This window comes from Oryx dammah, unplaced genomic scaffold (assembly GCF_014754425.2).
Source record: "Oryx dammah isolate SB20612 unplaced genomic scaffold, SCBI_Odam_1.1 HiC_scaffold_25, whole genome shotgun sequence".
Lineage (NCBI taxonomy): Eukaryota > Metazoa > Chordata > Mammalia > Artiodactyla > Bovidae > Oryx > Oryx dammah.
The window spans coordinates 20,354,171-20,381,386 of record NW_024070209.1 but is presented as its reverse complement, the minus strand read 5'-3'; the positions used below and the strand labels follow the sequence as shown (position 1 = coordinate 20,381,386).

At 43.3% G+C, this 27,216-nt stretch overlaps 1 pseudogene; it reads right to left on the bottom strand.

The window, feature by feature from the left end:
- Positions 1 to 3,443: 3,443 nt before the first annotated feature.
- Positions 3,444 to 27,216, bottom strand: part of LOC120851852 — a 148,189-nt pseudogene continuing 124,416 nt past the window's right edge.

Sequence of the window (27,216 nt, the reverse complement as noted above, 5' to 3'; positions counted from 1 at the left end):
ATAATACCTACCTCTCAGGGTTGTTAGGAAAATAGAATGAGAACATAAAATCCTCAGGCATTCTTTTGAATCCCTTTTATGGGGGATGATATTTGTGAAACATGCATCTGTCTTACAGATCATACCTACTCTTTAATTTTATACCCTCTGCTTTCTGAAGAGAATAACCATGATGACTCTTGGAGGGTGATAGTCTTTGTGGAGAAAAACATTATCAGGAGTTCCTTTCCTCAACAGGAATAAGTTCCTTGGAAAGTAGAAACATCTTTTAGCCTTTTCATGCATCTTTTAGCCTTTCTCATTGTCTAGTATTTTTTTTATACATGGTAAATGCTCAGAATATTTGAACATGGGCTGGACTGGTCAACTGCATCCCTTCACCCCACCTTCTGTACTTAAACATCCACTATATGAGCTATACCATCTGCTTTAGATAGGCAAGGTGGTTATGTGGCAAATATGGCTTAACGCTCCACCTTCAGAAAACAAAGATCATGGCATCTGGTCCCATCACTTCATGGGAAATAGATGGGGAAACAGTGTCAGACTTTGTTTGGGCTCCAAAATCACTGCAGATGGTGACTGCAGCCATGAAATTAAAGGATGCTTGCTCCTTGGGAAAAAAAGCTATGGCCAACCTAGATAGCATATTGAAAAGCAGAGACAATACTTTGCCAGCTAAGGTCTGTCTAGTCAAGGCTATGGTTTTTCCAGTGGTCATGTATGGATGTGAGAGTTGGACTGTGAAGAAAGCTGAGCACCAAAGAATTGATGCTTTTGAACTGTGGTGTTGGAGAATACTCTTGAGAGAGTCCCTTGGACTGCAAGGAGATCCAACCAGTCCATTCTGAAGGAGATCAACCCTGGGATTTCTTTGGAGGGAATGATGCTGAAGCGGAAACTCCAGTACTTTGACCACCTCATGCGAAGAGTTGACTCATTGGAAAAGACTCTGATGCTGGGAGGTATTGGGGGCAGGAGGAGAAGGGGACGGCAGAGGATGAGATGGCTGGATGGCATCACTGACTTGATGGACGTGAGTCTGAGTGAACTCCAGGAGTTGGTGATGGACAGGGAGGCTTGGCATGCTGTGATTCATGGGGTCGCAAACAGTCGGACGTGACTGAGCAACTGAACTGATGGACCCCTAAGTATTAGTGGTTGTATTATTCCACCTTGGCCTCAAAATAAGGAACCATGATTATTAACTAAATCTCATAACTGAGGAAGTGAGGGTAGGCTACCCTTAGGGATTTGGATTATCTTTAGAATTTATACTGATCGAATGCAGCTTCTTCAGAGAAGGCAATGGCACCCCACTCCAGTACTCTTGCCTGGGAAATCCCCTGGACGGAGGAGCCTGGTCGGCTGCAGTCCATGGGGTCGCTAAGGTTGGACACGACTGAGCGACTTTACTTTCAGTTTTCACTTTGATGCATTGGAGAAGGAAATGGCAACCCACTCCAGTGTTCTTGCCTGGAGAATCCCAGGGACGGGGGGGGGCCTGGTAGGCTGCTGTGTATGGGGTCACATAGAGTTGGACACGACTGAAGTGACTTAGCAGCAGCAGCAATGTGGCTTCTTAAGTATCTGCTCTTTGTGTGTGTGTGAATGTATAAATTTATAAAGTATTTCTGGAAAAACAAGTACGTGATTACTTAAACTGACACACAAATTTTATTTCTGAAACTCTAGCTATAAAAAGTCACTTCAAATTAAGTGTCTACTCTTAAATTCTTACAGAACTGGATTTATAGACCTGCACAGTAAGGAGATAAGAGTGTCTCTAGGAATGCTAACTGCTTAAAACAGAGGGGAGAAGCTGTTAGTTCTGTTAATGTTTTACAGGAGGTAAGAAAACCAAATTAATACATTTAGCCTCTAACTAAAATACTGCTGGTGCTGATGTATTAATAATTGTGGGGTGGCTATTTTAACCTTAGTCTTTGATAGAGGAGTTATCTGAGACAGAGGTTGGCCACTTTTACCAAACGGTTTATAAAACGGTTCTGGGATTGGAAGCCAGGTGTACTGGCTTTAGAGTCTAGATAGCCAGAAACTACCCTCCCTATTGCACTGTTGTGAAGAATAAACAGTCCTGCACAGGCAATGCAAGGGAGAAGGAAAGAGGTCAACAGTAAGGAGGAGTGCAGCTGGTTGGGTTCCAGTGTAAGGAGGAGTGCAGCTGGTTGGGTTCCAGTGTAGGAGGTGGTTGTAGGGTGGAGAAGGATGGGGTGGTGGGAGAGAAAGTTGTGAAGACCCTGGTCAGATTATGAAGTCCTTTTACAGACCACATAGAGGGACTTGGCATGTAGATGTTAAGGATACATGGGTGATTCTTAGAAAAGAAAAAGAGGCAGTCAGTTAAGCAGCGGCTTTAATTGTCTTTAGTTTCTCAAAGTACGGTTTTAGTTTTGAATCAGTCACCTGGAAGTGCTTGTTTTAAATGCATATTGTTGCCCTGCCCCACACTGTAATGAACTCGAATCTGTATTCTGATAGGCCTCTCAGATCATTCTGATGTATACTGGAGCTTAATATTCAGTATTTTGAGAAGTAGCGTAATCAACTTCTGTTTTTTTTTTTTTTTTCCCTTTGGCAATTAAAAAAAAATTTGTCTTCCTTTGAAATAGAATGTACAACCAAAAGAGCACCGGGCTTGAGGCAGTAGGGAGGATGGGGGGACACCAGAGCCCATTCTGAGATAGGAATTTGTGCCTCTGATCCCTCTACCTGACACCTTTGCCAAGGAGGAAGGGTCTGTAAGCCAGAGATTATAGAAGGAGCAGGTCCTGCTTTAGGTACAGAACACTACCTCCACAGCAAGAAGCACAGACTGGCAGAGCCTTTGGAAATCAGACAGCTCCCCCATTCCCCTTCATCCATGCAGACATACAGAAGCTCAGATAGGGAAGTGTGTGCTAACTCCGTTTAGTTGTGCCTGACTCTTTGCAACCCTGTTGACTGTACCCACCAGGCTCCTCTGTCTGGGATTCTCCAGGCAAGAATACTGGAGTTGTTTGCCATTTTCTTCTCCACTGGATCTTCCTGACCCATCCGGGGATTGAACTCATGTCTTGTATGTCTCCTGCATTGGTAGGAGGCTTCTTTATCACTAGTGCCACCTGGGAAACCCCCAGATAGGGAAGGGCACACAACAAATCAGAGGTGAAGTCAGGACTAGGACATCTGGGCAACCTTAGCAGAGAACTGTGGTCACAGGCCTGCATGTCTGGAGCAGATCATCAGACACACAAGTCAATGAATGACCCTGTGGCGAGAAATGGCTGTGGTTTCCTGGTAGCAGTGTGGTCCCTGACCTAAGTGAGAGGTTGCTGTATAAAGATCAAGAACAGGATCATGGTTATGAACCTCAGGACTTTTTTTTAGCACCAGAGGGTTGAGCTCTCTGGCCAGCTCAGCTTCTGGGGGTTTCTCAGGAACTGGTGGTGCTGCTTGAAGGCCCCTGTGCCTTCACCTGGGGTGGGGGAAAGGAGAAGCCCTCAGGGCTGGGTGAAGCCTTGTCCTGGTCCCAGCGAGGACATAGATGGTGAGAGCAGGTCAGAGTGGTATTTGTTCTTAGTTTCTGGGCAGTGGGCCTTGTCTCCAACAGGAGAGGGCTTAGAACCGTTTTTCCTCAGGCTGGCTGAGAGGTAACCAGCAGCTCTTTGTTCTGGAAGTCCCACCAGGCTGCCCTGTTGGTTAGGACAACGGTGTACCCTAGGATGGCAAAAATGGTGGGTACTCCAGCCTCACGATACATGTTGTACCGGAAGTAGACAGCTGGCGGCCTGCAGAAGATGGGAGTCGATGAAGAGCTGCTGTTTCCGGCTGTCGGACTTGCGAGCCTCTTGGCTTCCTGTGCGCTTCCTGGTCCGCCGTCGGAGTGCAGGTGAGGAGCCTGTGGCGGGGAGGAGGCCGTGAACACGACGGAAGCGTTTTCGGGCACGCTGAAGTCCTCGGGAGAGGAGACGTAGGTAAACACTGGCAGCGTGAGGTTCTCCACGAGGCTGAGGCTGGGGCGGAGCTGGTAAAGCGGGCACTAGCCCGGGCACGGGAGGCGTAGCTGAAGTAGTGGTTCCGGTAGGCGAAGGCCACCACGACGTGGGCCGCCGAGTGCAGGCCGGTGGAGGGCCCGGGCACCTCTCGGCCGATGCTGAGAGGAAGATCACTGACAGAAGAGAACGGGGCACCCCACAGCGTGTGGCTCTAATCGTGAAGTGGAAGAGCAGAGACCAGGACCCAGAAGAGGGAGGCGACAGTGGACTGCCGACCGTGACCGGGCCAGCAAGGTGAAGGGGAGCCGGACCAGGGTCCCGTGCCGGTCCAGCGACAGCGGGACCTGGTACTTCTTGCCACACCCAGGCTGTGGTGGCGGGGAGGCAGGCTGGGAGCCAGGAGCACCCCGGGGATACTCAGACCCGGCCCAACTCTGCTGTTTTTATACTAACTAGGAAAGCTTCCTGCAGAGAGCTGAAGTTGTGTTCTTTGGAAAGGATAGCAATTGACAGTAGATTAAAAGTACATTCTTCCATATGAAAGTGAATGTTGTCTCTCCCAAATTACAGACGTATTTTTAACCTTAGACCTTCTTTTTTGTTTTTGTGTTTTCGTTTTTGGGTTTTTTTTTTGTTGTTGTTCAAGACATGAAAAGGATTAAGTCATGACTGTACAGTAAATCCTCAAGTAATGTCAAGAGTTGAGGAAAGTAGATTGGTTTAACTACCTCACCTCCATTTAGTTTTCATGCCAAAGGGAATAATTTTCCCTTCTCTTTTTTATTTTTAAGTTATGAGGGTATGATAACACATTTACAGCAGACTTGGAAAATACAGAACAAGGTTACATATAGTTCCACTATATATTATAATTATTTTTTAAGTAGATGAATTAAGACTTTTAGATGGAATTTCAATATCAACCTTAGGCATTCTTTTAAACTGTCAGTCTGTTTCCCTAGCTTTGGACTGATTCTCCCTTAAAATACTTCCCTTGAGGAACAAAGTAGTTTTAGCCACAGCTGATCATCACAATTATTTCATTTCATTAGGGAAATATTTAAGAATGATAAGAGACTTTTCAAAGAGTTCCTTGTTTCAACTTTGAAGGCAAAGAAAAGAACCCCAGGGCTAAATCATAAAATTGTCTCTATGAATCAGCAGAGATTATACCTCTTATCAAAGTATAATCTTCAAAAAAATCAAACTTGACTGTGAATATTTGTCAAATTTATTCACCTCCTTAATGAGGAAACTGATAAGGTGGCAAAGCTGGTTGGAAGCAGAACTGGAGAAACAGGAGTTATGTAGTCTACCAGAAAAGGTGTTTTGAAATGAGTGTGCTGACTGATCTAAGCCTTCCAAAGTGAATAGCAAAGTCAAACCTCTAGGTTAGCGAGTCTCAAGGACTTTTATTCTTAGGACCCCTTATATTCTTAAAAACTGAGGATCCCAAGTGATTTATCAATATTAAGCTTATTAGACACTGAAACAAAAATGTTTAAATATTAGTTATAGTAGGCTCTTGAACAAGGTGGAAGTTAGGGTTACCTACCCTCCCCACAGTCAAAACTCCAGGAATCACTTTACAGTCCACCCTTCATCCTGGGTTCTGCTTCTCTGGATTCAACCAGCCACAGATTATTTAGCACAGCAGCTGGTATCTACAGAAAAATTTGTTGTTGTTGTTAGCCATTTCCTTTTCCAGGGGATCTTCTCAACCCAGGGACTGAACCCACTACTCCTGCTTGGCAGATGGATTCTTTACCATTCAGACACCAGGGAAGACCCTACAGAAAAATATCTGTATATAACAGACTTGCGAAGTCCAAATCTATATTTTTAAAGGGTCAACTGTATTTTCTTAAAAGATTTTTTTTTCTTTTATGTGGACCATTATTTTAAAAAGTCTTTATTGAATTTGTTGCAATATTTTTTCTGTTTTCTGTTTTTTTTTTTTTTTTTGCCATGAGGCACGTAGGATCTCAAGAAAGAAAGTTACTCAGTCGTGTCCGATTCTTTGGGACCCCATGGACTGTAGCCTACCAGGCTCCTCCCTCCATGGGATTTTCCAGGCAAGAGTACTGGAGTGGGTTGCCATTACCAAGGGTCCCATTGCATTGGAAGGCGAAGTCTTAACTGCTAGACTGCCAGAGAAGAACCATATTTTAAAAATAAAAAAACAAGCCTTTAACATTTTTAAATGAAAAATAACTTTAGATATGTTTTCAGAAAAAAGGCATTTTTACACTTTTGCATAAAGAACACTAAACTGGCTTATCAGAAGACAACTGAATTCTCATATCAATTTCTTCATTCACATGTTGCAATAGTTGTTTTGGTTGAAGTATATGAGGAAAATCTGACCTCACACTTAGGTAGTTGGAAAGGGAGGACCTTACAGAGTCCCAAAATGTCTTGGGAAATCTCAGGAGTCCTTAGATTACACTTTGAGAACCACTACCCTTTATTAAAAAATACCCTTGGCAGGCATGTTAAACAATGCCCCAGCAGAACTTTGAAAGTACATGTTGTACTGTCTTTTGCTTATTTCCAAGTTTTGGATGATTTTTCTTAATATTTCAAAGCCTATGTTATACTCCTCTCACCAGAAATAGATTGGGTCAGACAGACCAAATTCCATTTGTGAACAGTGAGAATTGGGACTACATTGTAAACATTTCTTTAAACAATCCCCCCAAGCAAAGATGTCTTTTTTTCCCCTCAATGTAAAATGCACAAAATTTAGAAAATATGAAAGACAATTATCTTTAATACTTTGAACTTATTGGAGGTAAACACTGATACCTTCTTTTTAAAATTTCCTTCAGTCTGTCATCTGTGTTGGTATATAGAATGAAAGTGAAAGTTGCCCAGCCATGTCCGACTCTTTGCGACTCCATGGTGGAATTCTCCAGGTCAGAATACTGGATTAGGTAGCCTTTCCCTTCTTCAGGGGATCTTCCCAATCCATGGATCGTACCCAGGTCTCCTGCATTGCAGGAGGATTCTTTACCAGCTGAACCACCAGGAAAGCCCAAGAATACTGAAGTGGGTAGTCTATCCCTTCTCCAGGGGATCTTCCCGACCCAGGAATCAAACGAGGGTCTCCTGCATTGCAGGCAGTGTTGGTGTATAAAAGTAAGCATGTTTGAATTTGAGAGCATTTTTTAAAAATTTAATATATTTTTTAAATTTAACGTATCACAAGCCTTTTTCATGACAATATATCATGTCCTAAGTTTTTTTTAACAGCTCTTTTATTTTGTTATAATTTATTTACTTAGTTTCGTAATGTATACTTGACATCTTCATTCTTGGTATGTTCATAACACAGCAGTGAATAACTCTGTACCTACATCTTTGTGGACATCTCTGCTAATAACTTGGAGACTGGGACAAATCCTAGAAATAGAATTACTGACCTGTAGAAGTCTTGTACCAGTTTATACCTCCTTTAGTGATGTTTGAGAATACTGTCCCATCACCAGTGCTTTTAGGACCAACCCCATCATGTTCCTGTCATCCATCTACCATCAGAAAATGAAGTCATTTATCTTCTTACTGCTTCATTTACCATTGAATCCAGTAGTTCTCATTCTTGTCTGTATATTAGGATCACCGCACCCAGCCAACCCTGGAGATTGTGTTTCAGGTGGTCTTCGGCACAGGCTTCATTTTCTAAAAGTTCCCCAGGTGATTCTGTTGTGCACGTAGGACTGAAGACCCTCCGTTGCCCTCCTGGCCCTTCCTCTGTGCTGTCTACAGCCCAGTCCCTCTGTGTTCTCTGTTTATGTCTTGCCTTAATTGAAACTGGGTTTACTCTTGCACTCCCTCAGTAGGATGTCTCCCTACAGCCTTTTCAAGGCTGGTTTTCTCCACACCTGTGTTCTTCAGGTCCTGAAGGAGGGTTAGATTAATTGTGCTGCTGATTGAGAGTCCCTTGGACTGCAAGGAGATCCAACCAGTCCACTCTGAAGGAGATCAGTCCTGGGTGTTCTTTGGAAGGAATGATGCTAAAGCTGAAACTCCAGTACTTTGGCCACCTCATGCGAAGAGTTGACTCATTGGAGAAGACTTTGATGCTGGAAGGAACTGGGGGCAGGAGGAGAAGGGGACGACAGAGGATGAGATGGCTGGATGGCATCACTGACTTGATGGACGTGAGCCTGAGTGAACTCCTGGAGATGGTGATGGACAGGGAGGCCTGGTGTGCTGCGATTCATGGGGTTGCAAAGAGTCGGACACAACTGAGCGACTGAACTGAACTGAACTGATTGCTGATTCAAAAAATGTTTTTTTCCATTAACTGACCACAAACAAACCAGCTTCTTCAGAGCTGTCAGACTTTTCCACTCCTCACCCCAACTTGCTACTGGCATTTGCCACACCTCTCTCCTTCACTGATAACTACAGCACTTGGCTTGCAGTGCTGCTTTTCTGCTCCTTCTGTGGTCATTCTTGGCAACTGTAACACCACAGAAATGACCCATCACATACCTTAACTTTTTTCAGCTCCCAAGATATCTTTTTTCCACTCCATTTCCACCTGGTCCTAAGTAGGACTAGTCCCCCGTCACATTGTCCTACTATATCCATACTGCCTCCCAAATCTAAATTTTTGACAGTTATCACTCCTAACCTTTCAACTCATTTACTCCTGTATTTCCTTTCAAGCAATCCTCTGATCTCATGAAAACCTTATTCTCTGGCCTTACCGCTTATTCATACATATCACACTCATCTCACTTCCTTTCTTACTCAGCTTAGATGCAGTGGTCCAGTGTGACAACCATTCTTCTCTTTTTTAAAAAATTTGGCTGTGCCACGTGGGATCTTAGTTTCCTCACCAGGGATGGAACCTGTGGCCCTGGCATTGGAAGTGCAGAGTCTTAACCACTGGACCTCCAGGGAAGTCCCAGTTACTCTTGTATGTATATTCTTAGTCTCTTTGCAGTGTGTATGCGTGTTAGTTGCTCAGTCGTGCCTGACTCTTTGTGACCCCATGGACTGTAGCCCACCAGGCTCCTCTGTCCATGGGATTTTCCAGGCAAGAATACTGGAGTGGGTTCCCATTTCCTTCTCCAGGAGATCTTCCTGACCCAGGGTCAAACCTGTGTCTCTTGTGTCTCCTGCATTTGCCACTTAAGTCACCTGAGAAGCCACAAGAATGTGGTAAGTGTTACAGAAAAAAACAAAGATCAGGATGAGGAGTGCTAGGGGTGGGGAGGTTTAATTAATTAATTTAAAAATTGTGGCATAATTTACATAAGATGCACACATCTTGTACAGCTCAGTTTTCACAAATGTACACACCTACATAACTACCACCTAGGTAAAAATATAGAAGCTTCCCACTGTTCCAGAAAGTTCCCATGTGCCCCCTTTCCATAGGTAGTTCCATGTCAATCCTCCTGTTATGGGGGGGGGTGGCGAACTGACCTATTTTCTGTTACTCTGTTTTGCCTGATTTTGAACTTTATCTGCATGAATTCATGCATATGTATGCTTGGGTCTGGTTTCCTTCAGCTTCAGCCAACACTGAACATTTGTAGTGCTGAGTTGTTGCCAGGATTCCTGCTTTAGTAGCCACTCTATTGCATCCCACTGGTAGATATGCATGTATATGTCCATGGATGACGTCTGAACTGATTCCAGTTTGAGTAGCTGTGACATTCCCGTGTGTGTCTCTTGGGTGGGTTGTAGGAGAAGAACTGCCTAATTGAAGGGTTGAAAAGGAAGGTCCTGTTCACCTCTTTGCCCAGGGGCCTGAGGCATAACCTAAAGCACTTTCTCTCTCTCTCTCTTTTTTAAAAAATATAGCGGACTTTTGGACTCAGAGGGAGAGGGAGAGGGTGAGATGATTTGGGATAATGGCATTGAAACATGTATAATATCATGTAAGAATTGAATCACCAGTCTATGTCCGATGCAGGATACGGCACGCTTGGGGCTGGTACACGGGGATGACCCAGAGAGATGTTATGGGGAGGGGGGTGAGAGGGGGGTTCATGTTTGGGAACGCATGTACACCCGTGGTGGATTCATGTCAATGTATGGCAAAACCAATACAGAATTGTAAAGTAAAATAAAAAATAAAAATAAATAAATAAATAAAAGGAAAAAAATATTTGCTTTAAATTATGAAAGTAAAATAACACATTTACAGGAGACTTGGAAAATACAGAACAAGGTTACATATAGTTCCACTGTATATTAAGATTTTTCGTTGGAGGACTTTCCTGGTGGCTCAGCAGTAAGGGGTCTGCTTGCCAATGCACGTGGGCTCTTCACTGAGCCTGCGCCACAGCTGTTGAACCTGTGCTGTAGAGCCCCTGCCCTGCGACAAGAGAAGCCACTGTAGCGAGCAGTCTGAGCGCCGCAACTAGAGAGAAAGCCCACACGGCAACAAAGACCCAGCACGGCCAACAAATAAAGAAATAATTACAGAAGGATCTTTAGTTGGAGAGTTCAATGTCAAACTCTCAAAAATTAATAGAAGGAATATACAGAGAAGTAGAAGGATATAGTAGACCTGAAAAGCACTGTGAACCAATTCAACATAATTAATATTTATAAAATTTTCACACAACAGTAGGATACAAATTCTGTTGAAGTTCTCATAGACTGTAAACTAGGAGACACTGGAACATATCCAGGGACATAAAGTGCAAAATTGTCATAGTCTAAAGGTTTTAAAATCATATAAAGTCTGTTCTCTTATCACTGTGGAATTATACTAGAAATCAATATCTAAAGATATTCGAAAATACCCCACATGGTTTCAAGTATGATGTGACATTTACCAAGAGAGATCTTCGACTTAGCCATCGAAAGCCTCAAAGTTAGACTGAAAAAAAAAAACACATTGGGTACAAAGAAAGCATTTAAACGAGAAATTAGTATCAAGATGATAATATTAATGATACTTTAAACAAAATCCCATGTATTTGGAAATTAAATGTCCACTTTTAAATGATGGTTGCCTCTAAGAAGCCAGAACAAGGAAAATGAGAAAATGTTTGTAATAGAATAAAAATGGAAAGAGTATTTACCAGAATTTGCTGCACGCAGCTGAAGTTGCTCAATGCAATTAAACACAATGGGATCTTGAATAAGGTATGAAAACAGATAATGGACACAAGCATAACATTTGTGAAATCTGAACAAAATCTGTACTTTAATGATGCTATAGAGGTTTTTTGTTTTAAGTGGGATGATGGAGGTGGGATTCATCGTGAAGGTGACATTTGAACCAAGACTTGAAGGAGGTGAGGCAATGAACCATACAGATATTTCAGGGAAGAGTATGCCAGAAAAAAGGAAGTACTGGGGCCTGAGGAATGAGGGTGCATATCCTGTGAAAGGGATCAGTCAAGCTCTTAGGGGTCAGGTCATGTAGGGCTTCTCCACAGTTAAAAGAAAGTTTTAGTAAAAGGCAAACTATTAGGGCATTTTGAGCAGAAGAGTGATAGAAACTGATTTTGACTGGGTCATTTTGGTTGTTGGAATGAGACTAGATTGTAGGGGGGTGGGCAGGGCAGAAAAAGAAAAAGATCAATTAGGAAGTGATGGAAATAGTCCAGATGAGAGATGATGATGATTGTGGGTCAGATGGTAAGAAATAGATTAGGGATATACTTTGAAAAACATCAAAGGACCAACAAAGGTCTGTCTAGTCAAAGCTATGGTTTTTCCTGTAGTCATGTATGGATGTGAGAGTTGGATCATAAAGAAAGCTGAGCAAAGAACTGATGCTTTTGAACTGTGGTGTTGGAGAAGACTTTTGAGAGTTCCTTGGACTGCTGCTGCTGCTACTGCTAAGTCGCTTCAGTCGTGTCCGACTCGTGCGACCCTATAGATGGTAGCCACCAGGCTCCCCTGTCCCTGGGATTGCAAGGAGATCCAACCAGTCTATCCTAAAGGAAATCAGTCCCGAATATTCATTGGAAGGACTGATGCTGAAGCTGAAATTCCAATACTTTGGCCATGTGATGCGAGGAAGTGACCCATTGGAAAAGACCCTGATGCTGGGAAAGATTGAAGGCAGGAGGAGAAGGGGATGACAGAGGATAAGATGGTTGGATGGCATCACTGACTCAGTGGACTTGGGTTCATCCTAGAGCAAGCTCTGGGAGTTGGTGATGGACAGGGAAACCTGGCATGCTGTAGTCCATGGGGTCACAAAGAGTCAGACATGACTGAACAGCTAACTGAATTGATAGTTTGATGAAATAATAAGCCATAATATAATGTTTTTTAAAATATAAGACATTTTGTATTATTTCTAGTCTTTACAACAGTGCTTGAAATTTTTCAAGGATGATTAAACTGAGTTTGAGAGAGGCAAAGCAAATTGCCTTAGGCACATAGCTACTAAATTTTTCTATACTAATGGGATGTCTTAGTTCTCACAACAGAATCCTTTCTAGCTAGTTTACATGGGAAGGGATTCACAAAGGCTCTTCAAAATTTGCAGAATTTTTGGAGAAGCTAGGCGGAGCTGCTAGGAACAACAGATCACAGAACCATAGATCAGATTCGACCATGTAATGGAGCCGCAGGCAAAACACATGGAATCTGCTGTGGACAGAGGAGACAGTTCCATCACCACTGGCTTCAGAACCAGCTACCTTTGCTTCCCTGGACGTTCTTTTTTTTTTTTTTTTTTTTTCAGAAAACTTGCTTTCAAAACAAAGTATTGCACATGTATTTCTGATTGGTAGACTTTAATACACTTACATTAATTTCAAAATTTCAAATGTATCTTTGAAATGAATTCAAAATGCATTTTGAAATGGATTCAACATTTCAATACATTTAAAAAACCTATTTCCAATGAGGGAGGTAAGATTTATATTGGGGGAATTATGCAAGTGAGAAGAAGCTGTTTGAGAGATCCAGGAAAGGATAAATGTTCACTGCAATCACTCTGTGGATGCCCTACATCAGTGTACACCCTTCCTCCATCCTTAAAACCTCAGCCTGCAGAACACAGTCTCATTCCTCAAAAGGGGAAGCCCCTATTATCAGTGGCTTGCATTCAGATCTATATTCAGGATTTTGGTTTGCTGTTCATTCTTCTCATTTAAACACACTCTTTTCTTAATGCCTTGGAAAGTGAAAGTGAAGTCTCTCAGTTGTGTCCAACTCTTTGCGACCCCATGACTATAGCCTGCCAGGCTCCTCCATCCATGGGATTTTCAAGGTAAGAATACTGGAGTGGGGTGCCATTTCCTTCTCCAGGAGGTCTTCCTGACCCAGTGAACGAACCCGGGTCTACCACATTGCAGGCAGACTCTACGTCTGAGCCACCAGGGAATCCCTACCCTGGATAAGTTATAAAATATATCAACAGAGACTATATACAATATATATTGGGGAATGGAGAGGAGAAAGATTTAGATTTACTTAGATTTATATAAGATAACTCACCAGCAAGGGGAAATATAAGAATACAGTTAATATTTATTTACTCCATGTTGCCTTGCCCTTAGCCATAGCTTGGTTTGCCTTTACCTTGTTCAGTTCAGTCGCTTAGTTATATCCGACTCTTTGTGACCCCATGGACTGCAGCATGCCAGGCTTCCCTGTCCATCACCAACTCCCAGAGCTTGCTCGAACTCATGTCCTTTGAGTTGCTGATGCCATCCAACCATCTCATCCTCTGTCAGCACCTTTTCCTCTTGCCTTCAATCTTTCCAAGCATCAGTGTCTTTTCCAAAGAGTCAGTTCTTTACACCACATGGCCAGAGTATTGGAGTTTCAGCTTCAGCTTCAGTCATTCCAATGAATATTCAGAACTGATCTCCTTTAGGATTGACTGGTTGGATCTCTTTGCAGTCCAAGGGACTCTCAAGAGTCTTCTCCAACACCACAGTTCAAAAGCATCAATTCTTCGCTCAGCTTTTTTTTATGATCCAACTCTCACATCCATACATGACTACTGGAAAAACCATAGCTTTGACTAGATGGACCTTTGTCAGTAAAGTAATGTCTCTGCTTTCAGTATGCTATCTAAGTTGGTCATAACTTTTTTTCCAAGGAGCAAGTGTCTTTTAATTTCATGGCTGCAATCACCATCTGCACTGATTTTGGAGCCCAAGAAAATAAAGTCTCTCACTGTTTCCATTGTTTCTCCATCTATTTCCCATGAAGTGATGGGACCGGATGCCATGATCTTAGTTTTTTGAATGTTGAGTTATAAGCCAACTTTTTCACTCTCCTCTTTCACTTTCATCAAGAGGCTCTTTAGTTCCTCTTCACTTTCTGCCATAAGGGTGATGTCATCTGCATATCTAAGGTTATTGATATTTCTCCCGACAATTTTGATTCCAGCTTGTGCTTCATTCAGTTCGGCATTTCTCATGATGTACTCTGCATATAAGTTAAAAAAGCAAGGCGACAATATACAGCCTTGATGTACTCCTTTCCCAATTTGGAACCAGTCTGTTGTTCCAGTTCTAACTGTTGCTTCTTGACCTGCACACATATTTCTCAGGAGGCAGGTAAGGTAGTCTGGTATTCCCATCTCTAAGAATTTTCCACAGTTTGTTGTGATCCACACAGTAAAAGGCTTTAGTGTAGTCAATGAAGCAGAAGTAGATGTTTTTCTGGAATTCTTTTGCTTTTTCTGTGATACAGTGGATGTTGGCAACTTGGTCTCTGGTTCCTCTGCCTTTTCTAAATCCAGCTTGAACATCTGAAAGTTCTTGGTTTGCATACTGTTGAAGCCTAGCTTGGAGAATTTTGAGCATTACTTTGCCAGCGTCCTTTACCTGCTGGAGGATTTTTATTCCTGAGGATCTGAGTCCCGGGTGACCTTCTGTTTCTCTGGGGTTCCTTTAGTCATGTTAACTTTCACCATTTGATGGGGAAGTACAAGGAGGACACTTTAGTTTTGAACATTCCTCTAGCCTATCTCAGGAAGCAGAGCTATTTCCCTAACACCCAGGATCAGTGACGCCAGCTGAAATGGTCAACCCTCCCCCTTTCACCCCAATTTATTTGTTTGTCTAGTGGTGTGGTGCAAGGAACCTGAAATGACCAAGTGCCAGTTTCCACTGGTAGATACCCCTGATGGAAACATTTCTCTATTGGACATTTTCTATATCACATGCACTGGCATGCACTGGCACATATTTATATTCCCTTCAGAATTGTTCTGCATACACTGATTGTTTCAACTCATCAGAGAAACCTAAGCTTCCAGGTAGGTACAGTTCAGTCAGTTCAGTTCAGTCGCTCAGTCGTGTTCGAATCTTTGCGACCCCATGAATCGCAGCACGCCAGGTCTCCCTGTCCATCACCAACTCCCAGAGTTCACTCAGACTCGTGTCCATCGAGTCGGTGATGCCATCCAGCCACCTCATCCTCTGTTGTCCCCTTCTCCTTCTGCCCCCAGCATCAGGATCTTTTCCAATGAGTCAACTCTTTGCATGAGGTGGCCAAAGTACTGGAGCTTCAGCTTTAGCATCATTCCTTCCAAAGAACACCCAGGGCTGATCTCCTTTAGAATGGACTGGTTGGATCTCCTTGCAGTCCAAGGGACTCTCAAGAGTCTTCTCCAACACCACAGTTCAAAAGCATCAATTCTTTGGCACTCAGCTTTCTTCACAGTCCAACTCTCACATCCATACATGACCACTGGAAAAACCATAGCCTTGACTAGACGGACCTTATTTGGCAAAGTAATGTCTCTGCTTTTGAATATGCTGTCTAAGTTGGTCATAACTTTCCTTCCAAGGAGTAAGCGTCTTTTAATTTCATGGCTGCAATCACCATCTGCAGTGATTTTGGAGGCCAGACAAATAAAGTGTGACACTATTTCCACTGTTTCCCCATCTATTTCCCATGAAGTGATGGGACCAGGTGGATATAGAGATATAATAAATGTCAAAATCTTTTTCCTAATGTGACTCTCTTCATATTCAATAAATCCACCCCCAACTAAAGATGATGCCTATAAGAAAAAGAAAGAAGGAAGAAGGGAGAAGAGCTGTTTAGTATTGGAAGAGCTGCCTCAAGATTTGATGAGTGTTCTGGAAGAATATGGTGCTTTCCTTTGGGAACATTATAGAAGTCTTTTAAATTTTAAATTTATTTATAAATTTATTTATTGTTTTATTTATTTATTTTTTGGTTGTATGAGTCTCAGTTGCAACATGTGGGATCTAGTTTTCTGATCAGGGATTGAACCTGCCCCCCTGCATTGGGATGAAAGTCACTGGACCACTAGGGAATCCCAGGACACTGTAGAATTCTTGAGTTGGATGGATGGGTCAGGGTAAAGCCCTTCTATTTCAAAGGATCTATTTCTGTCCTTACCTTCATTGATGCTTGGGAGATACACAGATTGTGACTGATTGTGACCTTAGGACTAGCAGCAGGGATCTCTGAGAACAGATGAAAGATAACACTGAGAACTTTATATCTTAATCAGCTCTGCCATCTTGGAAACCATCATATGGTTTTTTTTTTTTTTTTTAAACCTTGCAGCTTTTAGATCCTAAGCTCTCAAAGTTTTATTTTTTGGCAGTAAGCAACATTCAGAAAATCTATCTTTATTGTTAAGTCTGAATATTCCAATTTATTAATTTGTTTAACCCAGTGGAATTATTAGAGGACATCAGGCATGTCTAATTGCCACCAATTTATTTCAAAGTTATGAACAGAGAATTGCAAAATATTTCTTTCCTTGGGCCTATATACTCTGTGTATTATGCCTCTGCAAACAGAGTATGTAAGCCTATTTTCTTTTCTTTGTGTATGCATTTGGCACATTAATCGAGTGCCTGCTACATTCCATCTAATTTCATGCTGGGGACACACTGGTGACCCACAGGCACAGTCTTTTTGCCATAGCCTTTCGATTCTAGCAAGGGATGCTGCTGCTGCTACTGCTGCTAAGTCACTTGAGTTGTGTCCGACTCTGTGTGACCCCATAGATGGCAGCCCACCAGGCTCCCCCGTCCCTGGGATTCTCCAAGCAAGAACACTGGAGTGGGTTGCCATTTCCTTCTCTAGTGCATGAAAGTGAAAAGTGAAAGTGAAGTCGCTCAGTCGTGTCCGACTCTTCGCGACCCCATGGACTGCAGCCTACTAGGCTCCTCTATCCATGGGATTTGCCAAGCCAGAGTACTGGAGTGAGGTGCCATCGTCTTCTCCCAGCAAGGGACGCTGTTCCTGCTAAGTCACTTCAGTCGTGTCCGATTCTGTGTGACCTCATAGATGGCAGCCCACCAGACTCCCTTGTCCCTGGGATTCTCCAGGCAAGAGTACTGGAGTGGGTTGCCATTTCCTTCTCCAGTGCATAAAAGTGAAAAGTGAAAGGGAAGTTGCTCAGTCGTGTTCGTCTCTTCGTGACCCCATGGATGCTAGTACACACCAAAATCAGCTTTATCTCCTACTGCAGTTAGGATGTCCTGTCATTTACCTAGATTACAGCAGGGGGCAGATAAAGTCCATCTTTCAAAGTCATTTGTGGCAACCCAGTATTTTAGATGATAGCAGATTAGAATTTTTACTTCAGTTTTTGAAAGAAACTGGAATCTAGTTTTGCATTTTGCTCAGGCCTTACCTGACTTTAGGTATCTCTGGTGTCACATCTGGGAAAAAGTCAAACTACAGGAACATTTTCTCTTCATATTCAGTGAACATCTGAATTCAGACTTCAGAGTAAGTATTTTTGGGGAATGGTTGTGAGGGATGCTTCCAAAGTAAAGGGATTTTATTCTCAATGCTTTAAAAGATAACAACTATTAAGTAGACTTAATATTAACATATAATATTGTCTACAAATCTGATTTTTTAATTTAGATGTTTGCTTAAACTGAGTTGTAGCCGTGGTTTGATTTTTGATGAGAGGATGAGTAGAGAGACCATTGTTTTCTTTAGCTTACCTTATTCCCATTTCAGAAATAGTAGCAACTCCCACATCCCTTCAGAGTGAATAAGAGGAAATGTTAGAAATGTAGAGAAAACTGCACATGCGTGTATGTGTGTGTGTGTGTGTGTGTGTGTGACATATTGTTATGGCCATGAGAATGCGTCAGAGGAGCAGAAGAGAGGAAAGGACCAAGGGATGTGGGGTGTTGCATTTTGGCCAAAGACCTTGAGAGAATATCCTACTTTTGGACTTTTTAATGGTACATTAGGTTTGCTGGTTGCTCTAAAGCAGTAAGTATTCAATTGAGCTATGAAGCTAGGCATTGGGCTTTTCTACACAAAGGAAAATCTGAATTAGACAGGAGAATTACCTGAGCAGATGCCTTTTATCAACCAGCACCTTGCTGGGCTCATTCTTTAATCTACGGCTTCCTTGGCCCTCCTGTTCTGTTACTTTCCATGGGTCAAATACAGGAAAACTGCACCAACTCTCTTTGGCAATGACTTCCTAGGCAGCAAGTGGGTGAGTGGAAAGGGAGGGAGCTAAATCAATCTCCAGTGAATCTGACAGTCAATCACATCTTCTTATTCTGTTGAATAATTTCTCTTCCCCAATAGATAGTAAGTCCCGGGGACCAGGGTCCTGTTTCTTTTGTTCACCACTGACTTTCCTGTGCCTATACATTTTTCACACACCAGTGTTTAGGAGCATAAGTAACAGCCCTCCCACTGACCTCATTAATAAAAGCCTAAAGAGATTAAAAAATGTGGATAATCCCAGCCATGAGTTATTTGGAATTGTATGTATGCATGTATGTGACTGATTTCCAATCACCTGTCACTGGGTCATCTATGAGTATGATGAAATAGAGAGGTAATGAGCAGGAATAGCTAAGGAATTCTGAATAGGCTCAATGGTAAAGAATCCATCTGTAAGGAAGGAGACAAGGAGACCTGGGTCAGGAAGATCCCTTGAAGAAGGAAATGGCAACCCAGCCCCATATTCTTGCCTGGAGAATCCCATGGACAGAGGGGCCTTGTGGGCTACAGTCCAGGGGTCACAAAGAGTCAGACATGACTTAGCAACTAAACACACACATACACACACACAGTACAAGGAGTCCTGAAATGTCTTCAAAGTTGACCATCTAGGAGACTTCCCTGGAGGTCTAGTGGTTAAGAATCCACCTTGCAATGCAAGTTTAACCCTCTGGTCAGGGAACTAAGATACCACATGTCACAGAGCAACTAAGCCCACGTGCCACAACTAGAGAATCCATGTGCTGCAAGGAAAGATCCTGCATAAGGTGATGAAGATCCAGCAAGCCACAACTAAGACCTGACAGCCAAATAAATTTTTGTTTGACCATCCAATATTGTGAAATGAAGTGAAGTGAGAGTCACTCAGTTGTGTCTGACTCTTTGTGACCTCATGGACTATACAGTCCGTGGAATTCTCCAGGCTAGAATACTGGAGTGGGTAGCCTTTCCCTTTTCCAGGGGATCTTTCCAACCCAGGGATCGGACCCAGGTCTCCTGTATTGCAGGCAGATTCTTTACCAACTGAACTATCAGGGAAGCCCTATCCAATATTGTAGACTCTTTGAATTAGAAGGGCCTTACCCTGCCACCCATCCAAGTCAAGAATTCTATAGTGTTTCCAAAGGAAGTCACCATAATCTGCTGAAACACTCACCAAATCTTGAGGCAGTTATTCCAGTACTACAAAGCTTTCCTTCCTTCTTTCTTTCTGGCAGGAGGATGTTTAAGAAATATAGAAAAAGACATTCATATGCCCACTGCCTAGAATGAACAAGTACTAATGTTTTGTTGTTTGATCTAGGTCATCCATTATTGGGAAATAATTCTCCATGGATCTCTCACCTTTTTGCACATATAGGAGTGAACTACTGGACCATCTTTTTAAGGATGTTTGGATGGTAAACAAGTGTGGAAGGTAGAGATAGTGGTTGCCTTCAGAATAAAGGGCAGATTTCTTAAAATCTTGGAAGACAGAGTGTGTCTTGCACTGGAGCAACAAAATGCTGATTTCTCACTACTGTTATTGCTGTGAGTAACAATCTGCCTTTTGTTTCTGGCCTAAGACTGGGAAACTGTGGCATATTACTATTTAAACTGTCCTAGGCCAGAGAACGGAGAAGGCAATGGCACCCCACTCCAGTACTCTTGCCTGGAAAATCCCATGGATGGAGGAGCCTGGTGGGCTGCAGTCCATGGGGTCGCAAAGAGTCGGACACGACTGAGCGACTTCACTCTCACTTTTCACTTTCATGCATTGGAGAAGGAAATGGCAACCCACTCCAATGCTCTTGCCTGGAGAATCCCAGAGACGGGGGAGCCTGGTGGGCTGCCGTCTATGGGGTCGCATAGAGTCGGACATGACTGAAGCGACTTAGCAGCGGCAGGCCAGAGAAAACAGGTGGAAATAGCTCCCAAGTAATATTAATATTAAAACTTGATAAGGATAGAGAAAGAAGAAAACTAGACAATTTAACTTATGAATATAGAAGCTAAACTACTAAACAAAAATTAGTAAACACAATCCAGTAGAAAGTTATACAAAGAACGAAAGGAAATTGAGCCCACATTTATTTCAGATTTGTAAAGGTAGTCTAAAAGTTGAAAATTCATCAAAAAAATGACTGTGTTCAGATGAAAAGAGAAAAAACCTGTTTTATTACAGCAGTAGAAAGTAAAGGCATTGATAAAATCTAGCGACAATTACTAACAGAAATTCCATGTAAATTAAAATAAGGCTTTTAAAACATGCTGATAACTGTATTGAATTATGAAATAGAGAAGCCATTTTAAAATCAAGAACAAATAGCATTGACCACTTTTATTGTTACTAACTATTGTTTTGGAAGTTTCAAATAATTCAGTAGGACAAATATGTAAAATGTTAGAGAAAAACCAGTCACAGAGAGTCAGGATGAGCCACGGAAAGATTCGGAACTTGAAAAGCACACACATGGATCGAAATCTCACTTCGTCTCTATTTCATCAGTGGAACTTTGGGCAAGCTATTTAATTTTTTACAGTTCAGTTTTCTCTTTAGTGAAATGGATATAATAATCATTTTTGAAGATTCTGCACATATTAAATTCCCTCCACTCTTGTCAAAGGGCCCAGCTCAGTGGCCTGACACACACTCAGTTCAACTGCTCATTCCTTCCAACACTTTTAACCTCTGAGAATTTGAAAAACAGTAAGATTCTGGATGTTTGTGAAGCCTATATATCACTATATGTGAAGCCTGTAATGTCACTATAACATTTTCTGTGATTAAGAATGACACCAATATAGAGATGCCTAATTTTTTTGCGTTCAAGCTTCTTCCAGAAACCTCAGAACTTTCAATACTTGCAACCTAAATTGATGATTCTGCCTCTTCCAGAAGAAAATCAATAAACATTAGTGCCTCCTTGGCAGACAAATTATAGGAACCACAAGTTCCACAATGTTTCATAATCTTAGGAAATGTCATAATCTTATGACAAACCCCATCTGAGTTCCTGGAGGAGGAATCTTTTCTCACCAGGATCCCACTGGTCAGGCCCAGAGTCGGTTGTGCCTCTCTCCCTTGGTTTTGCCACTTTGCTCATATGATTTGTCTGCACTTCCACCTTCTGTGAGCTTGGCCATTTCCTGGCTTGGTGGGTTCCCAGCCCTGCAGAGCCAGCCCTTCTCCATGGAGAGGCCTGGGAGGGCTCCTGCTTTGGCGGTGGACTATTGGGCCTCAGCTCCAGCAATAACATGTCAGGCTGAAGGTTTACTCCTCTGGAAGTTTTTAAAATAAGATTGATTTATTTATTGTTGGCTGTTCTGAGTCTTTGTTGCTATGTGGGCTGTCTTTACTTGTGGCGAGTGGGGGCTGCTCTCGTTGCAGAGCACACGCTCTAGAGCGTGTGAGCTTCAGTAGCTGCAGCTCACGGGGTTAGTTGCTCTAGGGCCTGTGGGAATCTTCCTGGACCAAGGATTGAAACCATGTCCCCTGCATTGGCAGGTGGGTTCTTATCTACTGGACCACCAGGGAAGTGGTCTCTGGAACATTTTTTTAGAGCTTATGGCTCAGCCTTCTCTGCTCACCTGTGTGAAGTAATCTTTGAGTTACTTCACTTCTGGATCTTCTTTCTCAAAACCCGTAATTTTAGTCATTTCAAAGAAAACATCAGACAACTTGGAGGGAGGGACAGTGTATGACCAGGAATCTGCACAGTGGTCAAAGTCATGATAAACAAGGAAAGACAGAAAAATGGTCACAGATTGGAGGAGACAGAGGAGACACGACGACTAAACACAACGTAGGATCCTGGAATGTTAATGGAGAAATGGGTGAAATCCGAATCATATCTGGAGTGTAGCTTATGGCATGATACCAATGTTAATTTCTTATTTTTAATTTTGACAAAAGCAGCATGGTCAGAAAAGATGTTACCATTAGCAGACACTGGGCACAGGATATATGAGAACCCCCAGAACTACATTTGTAACTTTTCTGTAAATATAAATTTATTTCAAAATCAAAAGTTTACTAAAAAGAAAAAGTCCCTTCTAAGCCTGAGATAACCTCTGGTTGTTATGGTTCAGAAAATGAAGCCAGGTTTCCAATGTCACAACAAATGCTGTCCCCCTGGTGGTGTTCTCTCTTCCACTCAGTGTTGTGCGCATAGTACAGTATCAAGTTCAACTGTCATTTTCTTTTAGCTCAAACGGGACCAAGGACCCCTAAGATGTGCCTGTGCGTGAGCCCAGAAATATGCAGGGGGTCAGGCAATGTTACAATATGGTGCCTCTCTTTCTACTAGAAAGAGAAGCTCTGTTTAATGACCACACACACAGCCCTGTCCCTACTCCAACTGCCCTACAGTGACTGGAGTCAGAGTTTGAAACTCATCACTAGAGATTCAGATGCGCTCCCAGGATTGACATTTGCCTATGGGTACTTGGACCTATCAGCCAGGTTGTGTGGCTGGGTCATTTTCTAAATGGCTTCTGGCATTGTGTAGCAGGATCCAAGAAGGAACCCCTTCTCTCTGAAGAAAACAAAACCGGCATCAGGAACATTGGGGAGGCAGAGGAGGCTGAAGTGAGCTGTCACAGTGAGGAAGGGGCCAGCAGGAAAGTTAGAAACCTTGACAAGTATTTTCATCTCTCCAGGGGAGTCAAGCTTCTCTAAATTTGTGGTTCCTCGGACTCCACAGGAATTGTATCACTCTGCAGTGTTCCCAGGCAATTATTTCTCCTTGCAAAGCTGAGCCTCCCTTTTCAGGATCCAATCAAGCGACCACAAATCAAAGATAGCTTGGACTCATTCCACTAATAGCATGGAAAGCCATTAGCTGAAGTTGTTTGAAAAGGGAAGTGGCTCAGATATCTTTGGTCTCACCAGAAAAGCTTCTGTAATGTCAGATTATGGTTACCAAATGGCTTAGGGGCTGAGGCATCATGTTTCTCATAAGGAGAGGTTATTTATTGCACCACTGAACCAACACACTCTCCATTACTCACTTGCACAAGATAAGATGAAGAGTCCTTTCAAGTTGAATTAAGTTTAAAAGGAAAAGCAACACATGCTCCCAGCTAAAGCTTGGGTTTAGCTCTGGTTGTGTAGGAAGAAAGAGTAGATGGCGCCCTCTGTGGGTGGTCTGCGGGGCTCTGCAAGGCCCTCTTTGCCCCAGTGAACTTGTGGGGATCATTCCTTTTGGTTAGGGCACTCTTTCCAAGAGTGTCTTTGTCAAAATGTTAAAAGTCGGGGCTGTTCATCACCATTAACTTATCAGGGACCCATGTTTCTTTGGGGAATTATTTCTCCCAGTCTCTCTTCCCTGCGGTTCTGAGGGCCCGCCAAGCCCGGAGCTCCATGCCCTTTTCCAGGGCTTAGATGGGTATCCTTCCCTCAGACCACAGTGACTGGTTCAGGGATGGGTACATAACAGGTTCTGGGGTGATCAGAGGCCTTTCCTCAGACTGATCTAAGAAGAGCTAGTGGTGAAGTCATCTTAACTTGGGGAGGTTGGAGGGATGGATGGGAATCTAGATTCCAGAGGCTATGTTTTCAGTCACACAGAATGAAGGGAATAAAGCCAAGTAGGGGTAAGGAAAAAGGAGTTTTCATCGAGACCCAGTTCTAGGCATTGAAAGCACAGACATGTGTTTGGATGCTCCAGGTTCTTTACAATGAAGCCCCATTATAACAGCATGTTTGTACTGGCTTCCATCACTCTCAAGAAAGAATATTCTGACTAACGCTCTCATCAGTGTGCCTAACTACTAGGGCTTTCCATAAATACCAATCCTGCATGGACAAGAAAAGGCTGCTTGTTGGCCTGACTTTGTTGGGGTTAGAGTCCCTGAGTGCACACCCTAGGTGGGCTCCCAACTATCAAGGGCCTCTTCTGGTCAGGATGGAAGGGTGAGAAAAATAAAAACATTTTGACTGGACGGCCGTGAAAGTGGAGGGCCCAAGTGCGGCCTGTTCTTCCTGGGGTTTTCTCCCTTTTGCTCACTGGATTTTCTGGAAGTTTCTTTTGAAGAAAGGACTCTAGCTAGAATTGTTTTATGTTTACCAGCTGAGAAGATCTTTACTAGCCTCTCCAAGGCTAATGTTCTTTATGGTTTCCCTTTCTTAATCACCTGGCCTAGGCATGATTTGAGACCTAAAAGACTGCTGTGTTCACAGGCCGGGCAGCCCAGGGGATGGGGCGGGAGGTGGTCACCTGGATGGAGACAGGCCTGAGCTCCCATCCAGGCCTTCCCTGCGGGGCCTCCGTTTCTGCCAGCCTCTGTAGGCCCCCGCTGAGATAAGCCTGGAGTATGTCTGGTGCAGTTTCCGCCTCAGCTGGCCATTCCCATCCTTGGATGCTCCGTCCCAGTCAGGAGGGTACGTGTGGGTGTGCAGGGTGGTCTGCGATTCCCGACTCCTGGGAAGGCGGCCGCCCGCCCAGCCCAGGTGCTCGGAGGCCCGCTCGAGCCAGAGGGCCTGCTGTGAGTGAGGCCGGATGTGAGGCGGAGGGGGAGGCGAAGCACGTGGGGTGGAGAATAATAAACTCCTTCATGGCTCTGAAGGCTCGCCGAGCCTGATTTTCAATTATAAATAATCCCTGGATTTGTTCAAAGCTCAACAACAGCCCCGACTGCCCTACAGCTGGCCAGAGAAGGCCACGTGACTTTTCAGATCTCAGGGGTGTCCCGCCTCCCTTCTGGCCTTTGCAGTGATGGGGCCTGGGGTCTGAGAACACAGCTGAGACACATTTATCGAACTGAAATCGAAGTTTTCACCGCGTATGTTAACCGAGTTTCTGTGCAACAGAACTCAGTAAACAAAGAACCTCGTGCTTGCAGTGGAGAACTGTTCATCTGTACAGCTCATCTTTACTGAATACCTACTGTGTGCCTATACACCCATCCTGAGCTAGGGACTGGGGTGGATGGGGCTGAGGGGCAGAGAAAAATACGTCCTTGCTCCTGAGTGGAGGAAGCAAAGAGGAGGGGGAGATAACATGCTGGGATCCTGGTCTTGTTCGCATGGGCTAGGACGGGCCTCGGAGCCATGAGGAAGGCCTGGAGGGGCTGTTATCTTTGACCCGGTTCCGGCCGGAGCAGGAGGGAAACTGGTCAGGAGGACTGAGCTCTGAGTCCTGTCGAGGAAGCTCTAGGAAGCACCTGAGAATCCCGAAGTCCAGTGCACAGAAGCTGGTGCGCAGAAGGAACCCGACCAAAGGGAAGAGGCTGATGGGAGGGCTGGGGGTGAGGGGTGCATGGAGCCTGAAGCTGCGGGATCAACACAGAGGCTGTGGACTTGTTTGTAAACCCTGTGGCTGGTGGTGGCTGATCTCTTTTTTACTGCAAAAAATCTGTGAGCAGCCTGAAAGCTGGGGGAGGGTATGGTGGTCCCTGGGTGCCTGGCGTTGGGGGAGTGGAGTGGGGTGGGAGATAGGTCCTTCTTCCTCCTTTTCTGCAATCCCAGCCCCAATCTGCTTTGTCCCTGCACGGAGCCATGACCTAGGCCAAAATGTTTTGATTCAATAAATACTTTTCACGGAAAACCAAGAAATCCCAGAAAACATCACTTGAAGAAAATGTCCTTCTAGGGTTTTAATGAAGGTGGAGGGAAGGGAGGGTGGAGTTCAAAATCACATTTTCACCCAAAGGAATGAAATGGTACATGGTGTCCTTTCAAATGGTTCTGTGTTTCAGGAATGGGTTGGGCTCTAGGGATGTAGGGGAGAGTAAAATTATCTCACTGTGATTTGAAGAAAAGTGTCCATTTTTTTTCTTATTCCCTGTAGAAGTGAAAGCAGAATGTGTGTTTGTGTGTGTGTGTGTGTGTGTGTGTGTGTATGTGTGTATGTGGTGCTGGCTGGAATATCAGATGACATGACATCTGATAAACGACTCATGTTATATATGTTTTTGAATCAGTTGCCTCTGAAAGAAATTGTTAGATTTTTCAGAATCAGCATTATCAAGCCTCCCAGCAAGGATTTTATGAGAACAACAGGGAAAGACGTCAGGTCTTTCCTAATTCAGCCCTCCTAGTGCTCTCTTCTTTTCCCTACTGCTTTTTCTTCAAAGAACACATTTGTCCAAGGGAGGAAGATTCAGGACGCCGCATCAGGACTCCCCGTTGTCCCCTAAACTGCACCTTGAACAATTCATTTCCTGAACTTGTTTTAAAGTATCTGTTTTATTTATCAAAAGGTTTTATAGTATGTAGAGCAATTATCCTTCAATAAATAAATTTAAAAATAGCATTAGCATTATAGCTCCTTAGTATAAGAAAATCTGAACAGTATAAAAAATAATGTCTGTAATGTATATGTTTGATTCTATTTATGATTACATAATTTTTATTCATACCAATATAATTGTATTTTAAATAAAATGTGTTTAAAGCTTAAAAAGTTTTTATTGTAGTATAATTGATTTAAAATGTTGTTTTAGTTTCTGTTGTACAGCAAAGTGAATCAGTTATACATGTACATATATCCACTCTTTTTAAAGACTCTTTTCCTATATAGGTCACTACAGAGTTTTGAGAAGAGTTCCCTGAGCTATACAGCATTTCCCAACTTTTGAAGGCCTTATGGCCTTACTAGAAACTGAGTATTCCCAAGAACAGAACACGTGTCTGTTGAAAGTCCCCAGGTGCCCAGGGCTGGCGGGACTTGTTGTTGGTTAAGATCTTGTCTGGCTGTTGAATGTGTGGGAGTGATCCCTAGCGGGAAGGGGGGGGGTGGGAATCCAGGGTGGTGGGAATGTGGCCAAGATATGCAGAGCTGCAGAGAAACTAACGGCTTAGTTCCAC